The sequence below is a fragment of the Pinus tabuliformis genome, chromosome 7, assembly GCF_031772625.1.
Source record: "Pinus tabuliformis cultivar Carrire ecotype Pingquan chromosome 7, CPIR1, whole genome shotgun sequence".
Taxonomy (NCBI): Eukaryota; Viridiplantae; Streptophyta; class Pinopsida; order Pinales; family Pinaceae; genus Pinus; species Pinus tabuliformis.
In genome coordinates, this window is record NC_142293.1 from 1434715250 (window position 1) to 1434724365 (window position 9116).

A 9116-nucleotide genomic window follows, 5' to 3' on the forward strand; every position below is an offset into this window, starting at 1 on the left:
CCATCAGAAATATACATGTCCCCAGACCTACAACTGATAAAAGCATCAGCGGTCGCTAACCAAGGTCTTCCTAAAATAAGAGGATGTCCTCCTAGATTGTTCTTGGGAGTTAAAATCATAAAATCAACTGGATATTCCCAAGAGTCTAGGGAGACTGGAATGTCTTCCAATACACCATCAGGTTTAATGATTGATCGATCTGCAAGTTGCAGTAAAGTAGGTGTAAAGAGAAGGTTAGGAAGTTTTAACTGGTCCATGGTCTGTCTACTCATAATGTTGATAGCGGCTCCTAAGTCAATCAAAGTATTTGGGATTTCAATCCCATTGATATGTGTTTTGACAATAGGACTACCGGGGTCTACATATTTCTGCATAGTAATCTTTCCCATCATGATGTCTGCAATTTTCCCTACCAGGTGGATCCTTCTGGTATCTCTTGGTTTCCTTCCTGGTCTTTTAAGGCTCAACTCCTTTATTGTCTTTGCTAGAATGGGAATCTCTTTAATGGCTTGTAACAAGGGAATCTTGATACAGACATTCTTCAATTCATCTAGAAAGTTATAGTCAGGCAACCAAATTTGTTTTTCCACTCCTCTATCTATTTGTAATCTTTCAGGAAAAGGAGGTGTGGATAGAGATGTAGGTTGCCCAACTATGGGAGTTGTGGGGGTTGATTCTTTTTCTTTTTCTTTTTGAGTGTTTGGGTTTTGAAGAGCAACTTCAGAACCCTTATTGGCTTTAAGAGACTCTTCCTCAGAAATGCTTGGCTGTTGAGTATTTATAGAAGGTTTATCTAGAACTCTACCTGATCTGAGTTGTACTTCATTAAGAGGAACAATCATATAGGTAGGGAATGGTTGACCTTCCATCATGTAAGCATTTTGAGGGTTTTTATTATTAGGGTTTGGCAATGGCTGAGAAGGAAGTTGATTTGACTCTTGTTGGGATGGAAGCAAGAGTTGAGAATTTTGATTTTGTGGAGAAGGTTGTTGTTGTTGAGGGAATGGCAATGATAGTTGTGGAATTTGATTTGGAAGTTGCGGAGCTTGTTGATTTTGAAAAGATGGAGGATATTGGTAGAACTGAGCAAATCTCCCATAAGGATTTTGCATACCTTGTACCCATGATTGAAAGGAATTTTGAGGTTGGGGCCAAGGTTGTTGCCAAGGATTCCAATTTGGTGGGGGTTGAAAATTCATAGAGTTGTTAAACCCTTGATTTTGTTGCCCTTGCCAAGGTCTCCTTGCAACAAAACAGAGAGATTCAAGTGTACTTGGATCTTCTTGAAAAACAGCTTTGAGCCCAGGGATTGAAGGACAATCCTTGGTCTCATGGTTCTCTGAACAGATTACACATGTTTCTACAACTTTTGCATCCAAGGGGCATTCCCTTAGAGCATGTTTCTTTCTACACTTTGGGAAAAAGATGGCCAAGGCCTCAGCTTCTGCTTTCTGTTTATTGTGGATCTTAAGGGTGTCTAATTGTTCGCTAAGACTCCCTAAGATGTCAGTTTTGAATTCATCAAGCATATTGCCGATTTCAGCCCTGCTTACTGATCCAGTTGCAGATTTGTTTACTCTGAGGAGAGAAGGATCTCTAGGCCCTTTTTGAGTTTCAGATTTCCCCCTTGAGAGATGGACACATAATTCTGCTATATCAGAAAGTGGAAGCTGAGATATATCTCCCTTCCCCATCATATTCAAAAGATCTATCCATTCATCTCTAATGGCTTTTAGTAATAGGGCTTTCAAGGTCTCTTCATCCAAGTTACTCATTTTTGCTCTTTTCAGATTATATTGAAATATTTCAATCAATTCCTCCAAGTTTTCATCTTCCTTTTGTACCATTTTGAATACCTCATCCTTATGATTGGTGGGCATACAATAGTCCAGGTACCTATCCAAAAACGTTTGTTTCATATCATTCCAGGACCTAATGGATTGAGTGAGTAATCCCATGAACCATTTCAAAGCTTGTCCTTTCAATGTTGAAGGAAACAGTTTGAGTTTTTGAGAGTCATCCAGATAATCATAAGTTCGACATACGACTTCAAACTCAAATAGAAATGTTTCAGGGTCCTCATTCCTTGATCCATGAAAGTTTGGGAGGACAGATGGTGAGATGTTCTTCATGGTGGCTCGGGAATCCTCATCGACTATAGGGAACCCGAATGAGTTATCCCCATCCCTATTTCCTCCAATATTACCTCTACCTCCTCCATTGTTTCCTCCTCCTCCTCTACCTCTACCTCTACCAAATCCAGGTGCTCCTTCCTCTGCCATGGTAGTTTCCCCAGAGACTTCAGAGTCTTCTGGTTCTTCTACTAAGGGTGTATGAGAAGGATTCCCTCCTTCTTCTTCAGGTGATTCTACTTCTTCAATTATAATTTGTCTCTCTAGAGAAAGAAGGAAAGGATCTCTCTCCAATTCAGACTCGATGGAAGGTATGGGAGAGTCGACTCTTGCTTCTTGAATTCTGGGAACCCTAGGGCTAGGAGTGTCAGTTGGAGATGAGGGAGGTGTCTCTTGTCTATCCCTTGAAGTAGATGGACTTGTAAAAATCGAACTCTTGGCTCTAGCTAAAAACCTTCCCCTAGAATCTCTAGCTCTATGCATGTCATTTTTATTTTTCTTCAAGTCCGGATACTAATTCTCTTTCTGATCTTCCAGGTCACTCTAGGTGCAAGAAGAGAGCATACTTAAGAAACTATTAAACCAATAACTTTCTCTTTTCTGATCCTCCAGGTCACTCTAGGTGCAAGAGGAGAGCATACTTTGAGAGGTTATCAATTTCCTTCCTTGAAATTTTCTTGTTTTTTTTTTTTTAAGAATTGGCTACCTAATTTCACTTCCCCGGCAATGGCGCCAAAATGTTTGGTCAATTTAGTGTTGTCTAAATTGCTATCATAAATTGTCAACCCGGGGCTCGTAAGCTGATGAAGTGAAGTGTACAATATATACTTAAGTAACCTTTCCTAGTTCTTTTTGTCGTTTTTAGTTCATGTTTAACTTATCTTCTTAATGTGATGTGATGAAGTTATAAACAAGTGAGTGAATGTGTGTGTATGTGGCGATTTCTAAATGCTTCTTGAAATTTAAAGAGAAAACTTGAACAATAACTTGGAATGAAATTAAAGCTTCAAATGAAAGTAAAGCATCAAACAAAAAGACCAATGGCACTAGTCCAATACCTTTACTGCTGATAAGAATGAAAATGACATCTACATTAACTCAATTGAAAGCAAGAACACTACTCTAACTCCTCTATTGAATCTAAAGCAATGCAAAAATTAAGTGACAAATCACACTACTTAATTCTCCCTTAACATTCTGCCTTTAGCTAAATTGATCATGTGAAAAAGAGTTAGGAGTGAATTAGCAATATGAGTCTAAAACTAAATAAACCAAGATGCAATTAAATGATGTTTTGGTCCCATAAAAGTTAGTGAATTATGATAAAAAGAACCATCAAGAGATTAGCAACTTGACAAAACTTGATAAAGTAAACTAAGCAAGGAAACTAACTAAGCAAGGAAACTAATGAAAATCAAAGCAAAAGTCAGCAGTTTAGATAAGACAAATTCAAATGCCACTAGTGATAAAAAGAAGGAAAAGCACACTGTCCCGGGCTCCTAATAAAGCTGCAAAAACACACACTGATCAGTCATGAAAATTACGGAAATGTAAAGCAGCATAATTCAAACTGTACAATAATATACATGTCAAAAGAAATCAAAATTGCAGAAATCAAACTATACATTAATATACATGGGAAATTAGAAAAAAGAAATGCAGGAAAATAAATTTAAAAGCTACTGTACAATGGTTGTAGCAGACAAGGGCCCTCCATCCACTTCAACCAATTAAAAAGATCAGCTACGCAGGTAAGAACATAACTGTCTTCTTTGTATTAAATCAGCACATAATAAAATACAGTGGGGAGCGTAAACGCTGTGTAAAATAGTCTTGAAACAGAGTTTTACAAACTGAATAACAACAGCAAAAGACTAAATTAAAGGCTAACTAATCAGCGTGTGGAAACGCTTTATTTATAGCAGAAACACAAACTGTTCTGTGCATAAACTAAGCTAACTAACAGCTGTGCAAAAGACACGTTCAGCAGCACCGTGCACGGATTTAGGAAATGGTCATCGTGGTTGATAAATCTGCTGTTGGATTCTTGTCCCATGCAGTCTTCGTGGCTAAAGAAGAGGCCAGTTGTGCATTCCGTGCTTCACCTGAACACGCAGAGCCGTGCCACCGTTTGCAACCTTGCCGTTTGACCAGAGTTACCTCCGCGTTGACCAGGGGTGTAGACGACCAGTTTGGCTGAGCTGACAGCACACGCACCATGTACACAATCATACAAACTTGCCCATGTGGCTCTTTCCCCTGGAGGACACCTGGAGCATAGCAAATAAGAAAATGGTTGCGGAATCTGGGATCGGCTGCGGAATCAGAGATCGGCTGCGGAAACCCTGTATAAGCTGCGGAATTGCAGTACTTGAACCAAAAATCTAAACCAACAGTCAATCATTAGCAAAATTAGCAAATCATGTTAAAAAGTCCTATAATGCAATGAATTGAACAAGTTGATGAAGGAAATGATGACAAAAGAAGGAAATGAGTAGGAAAAGGTTACTGGGAGGATGGGTAAATGAGTGCAGGTTTGAGGCGCAACAAGGTTTTCCAAATAAAGTGAATTTTTTTTTAAATATTGGCGGAGGTTTTCCATCAATATGAAATTTTTTTAATTTAATTTTTATTTATAAGTTAGAGGTTATTATTCATTAATTTATTTCTAAAAAGGTTAGATAACATGTTATCCTTTTATTTTTTAATTTATGTTTTATATTTTTAATTTAAATTATTTTGAATAATTTTTTAATTATATTTTATATTTTTAATTTAAATTAATTTTCAAAAAATTGTATATAATTATATAATTGTATTTTTTTATTTTATAATAGTATTTCAAAAAATATTTTAATAGCTTATAAAATCACAACCGATGTTATGTACATAGCACCGTTTATACACAACACCAGATATACAACATCGACACATCACTGCATATAATACATGTACACAACACCACAGGTACAACATGTACAACATATACACAACAGTAGTACTTCACATGGAGAGACCACACTCTCTCTAGCAGGCAACCTAGCTTCTAGGGTCTTTCCACTATCCATTCATGTTCTAGCATGTCGCCAATCACACTGATTTGATTTAGCCGATGTATCCTTTATCGTTACCTATACATAAAACAACATAGGCATAGTACAAGCATATATTATCAAATCTCATCCATGCAATATTAACCTCAAGGATCTTCCAGGTTATTCTTCCCACTTGATTCCTCATAAAGCCAAGAACCTCTTCATGCCATTCACCTGCATAAGAAATTGTTCCTCCAAAAGGATGATCCTTGGCAATCTTGTCAGACAATGACATACATACTTACATATATATAATCGTTAGCATAAAATAATCATGATCCCTAACAACCCTGTCAGACAATGACATACACACATACATGTATACATATATAGACATCAACATAATCTAGATCAGAACATCATTACCTAATATTGTAAGATCAAGGTTAAGATAACTCTCTTTACCCTCCATGACATGCACAACATTGAGAAGGACAATTCTCAACATAGCCAACACATCTAATACCTTAGATTCATTCACTTTACCTTTCCTGTCACCTTTCTCATGAATGTCCTACCACCATCCATTTATCCCAATGGACCCAACCAATCCAGCTGACTATCATATTATTTCCTTCAACTATCATTTACTCATGCACGAAGCTTCATTTGGGTCTTACATTACCTGTTGGGTTTCATTTAATGCTTCCCAAGTTCCATTAACTTCCCTCTTTCCCCAATGAATTCCCAAGTCCCCCAAAACATAAAAGGAAAGAACAAGAAGAAACATGAAGAAAACCATGAAAAACCAAAAACATTATAATACCACAAACAAAGTGGCATGGCCATGTACCAGACATAAAATAAACTGCAAATCAAGTGCAAATAGATCACAAAGCATCGAAATCACAAGACTAGTAAAAAAAAACCAGGACTCAACCCCATGGGTTCCCAATGCCTCCAAGGGAAAGATCAACCTCACCCCTCTCCAAGATTCCATGGCCATCTCTTTTTCCATGCAATCCTCTGCATCATACTTCCATAAACACATAGCTATTAGTGCACACATAAATGTAACAATATACTTGTTACCTTACCTTGTTGTGTTGAGCACACTTCCTTGTAACTGAACACGTACATATGTTATCTCTCAAGGGACTCCAATTCCTTGAGGAATCCCCCATAACATGAAACCTGATGTTACACCTGTCAAATACATGTTTATGAATATAACATATATCCACACAATGTCAGGAAAAATAAAGGTTAAGAAGACTTGATGTATTCATGCAAAGCACTCATTCATTTGGAACAAAAGGTCTCCAAACACAGCCAAATGGGTTTTCACCAAATTCCTTTCCTTTATATTTTTCCTTACTACAATGGAGTCTTTATATGTACTATCAGATCACCCTAATATTATTCATATAAACAAATCAACTATTACCTTGTCATGCTAATACCAAGCATGTTACCTTGCAACTATTCACACATGTCAGTCACATGTTCCAAAGATCAAGACATAATGTATATTAATTTGAAATCAACCTTTACCAAGATTGATAGTCATGCCATAATCAACTCACAGTCATTAATCATAATACTACAACTAGCACTGACTTACACTCAAGTGCATATTAGTTGTCCCAATCCAAAGGAGCATCAACATCCATCTCACCCAACATATAAACATCATAACATACCAACAACATCATGATGACAGAAACTGCATAATGACCACCATGATTCAGGTCTAACCTACTATGCATTGATAACCATAACCATGAAAATGAATTCATACATAACAAAATGCATCTAGCCAGATGGGCTGAATGGGATATCCATAACCATATCTAGTCAGGGTGTTTGAACCATGCTTTGATACCACTCTCTAGCACCCTCCTTCCACGTTTACCCAACTTCTCCAGTCTATCGGGTAAACATGTGATGAAGAGTTATAATGATATGACTCAACCTCCTAAGTATGATTGAGGAAGTGGAATTAACAAACTAAAACCTCGTTTACCTCCCTCAAGAGCTACAAGAACCTTCAGAGCTAAACAACCACTTCAGGTGCCCAAACCTTGAGCTAACTTGCCCTTTTAGTGATCTAGGCCCACAATCTCATGCATAAAAAGGCCTCCATGTGAATGTAAGCCTGCAGTCACATGAATAAGCTTACAAGGTAGCTAATGTAGTCCTAATTCCTTAGTTCTAATCCTGCGTCCCCAAAATAATTTCCACCTGTTTAGGGCTTGTCTCCCAAATACTAACCAAAACTTAGTGAGACTTTCTAGAATGATATATAACATCAATACGAATCCATTCATAAAAAACTTAGTCAATAAATTTATCTAACCATGACAATCATTTCATCAAACATATGGTGAACATGAAATCTACAAGTAATGAATGCATATCTGAACATAGGGGCTTGGACCTTATCTGAGATTCACCAAGAAGGTCTAACGAACTCTCATAATAGCTCCAACAATATCTATTATCTGATGCATTCATTAACTATTCATAAAAATTTCAAACATATGAAGAGCCATAGCTAGAACCTGTTATAAAACCATGCTTATAACGAACTAATAACTAGAATAATAACAATGATGGAAAAGCCTTCAAAGCCATATGAAAAATATTTATTATTAACATATGAAAAATCCAACCATGTCAGGGACTTCCACGTACCACCTGACCATAGATTGGGTTGAACCAAATCTCTCTTTCAGTCAATCACTCCCTTTCCATACTCCAACCATGAATGTATGATCATATGGAATAAACCAACCAAAACCAAACCGGGTCTTCCAAATGCCAAACCACCTCAACCATCATCCAATGATTCCACCTGATGCTCAAACATCACCAACACCAACTAGATTGGTCTCTACCCAAGGTGTCGAGCGCTCTATAGTGTTTGTTCCTTCCTCCCATCTATCTCTCTCTCTCTCTCTCCCCCCCCCCTTTGCTCTCTCCTCCTCCTCCTCTATCTCTCTCCCTCCCATCTCTATCTCTCTCTCCCCCTTGCTCCCTCCTCCCATCTCTCTATCTCTCTACCCCCTGCTCCCTCCTCCCATCTCTCTCTCCCTCCCTCTCCCTCTCCCCGTCCCTCCCTCTCTATCCCCTCTCCCCCTCTCTCCCTCCGTCTCTCTCCTTACCTCTCTCTCTGAGCTCCCTTACTCCCTCCTCCCATCTCTCTCTCTCTCTCTCTCTCTCTCTCTCTCTCTCTCTCCTCCCTCCCTCCCTCTCTCTCTCTCTCTCTCTCTCTCTCTCTCTCTCCACCTTGCTCCTTCCTCCCATCTCTCTCTATCTCTCTCTCTCTCCCTCCTCCTTTCCCTCTCTCTCTCTCTCTCTCTCTCTCTCTCTCTCTCTCTCTCTCTCCCCTTGTTCCCTCTCTCTCTCTCTCTCCCTCTCCCTTTCCCTCTCCCTCTCTCTCCCTCTCTATCCCTCTCCCTCTCTCTCTCTCTATCTCTCTCTCCCCCTCTCCCTCTCTCTCCCCCTTGCTGCCTCCTCCCATCTCTCTCTCTCTCTCTCTCTCTCTCTCTCTCTCTCTCCCCCTTGCTCCCTCCTCCCATCTCTCTCTCTCTCTCTCTCTCTCTCTCTCTCTCTCTCCCTCGCTATCCCTCTCCCTTTCGCCCCCCTTTCTCCCTCTCACCCTCTCTCTTTCTCTCTCTCCCTCTCCCTCCCTCTCCCCCTCCTCACCCTTCTCTCCCTCTCCCACTCCCCACCCCTCTCTCTCCCTCTCCCCCTCCCCACCCCTCTCTCTCCCTCTCCCTCCCTCTCTCTCATTCCCTCCCTCTCTATCCCTCTCTCTCATTTTTTCCCTCCCACCCTCTCTCTCTCTCACTCTCCCTCTCTATCCCTCTTTATCCCTCTCCCTCTTTCTCCCTCCCTCTCTCTCTCCCCCCCTTGATCCCTCCTCCCATCTCTCTCTCCCTGT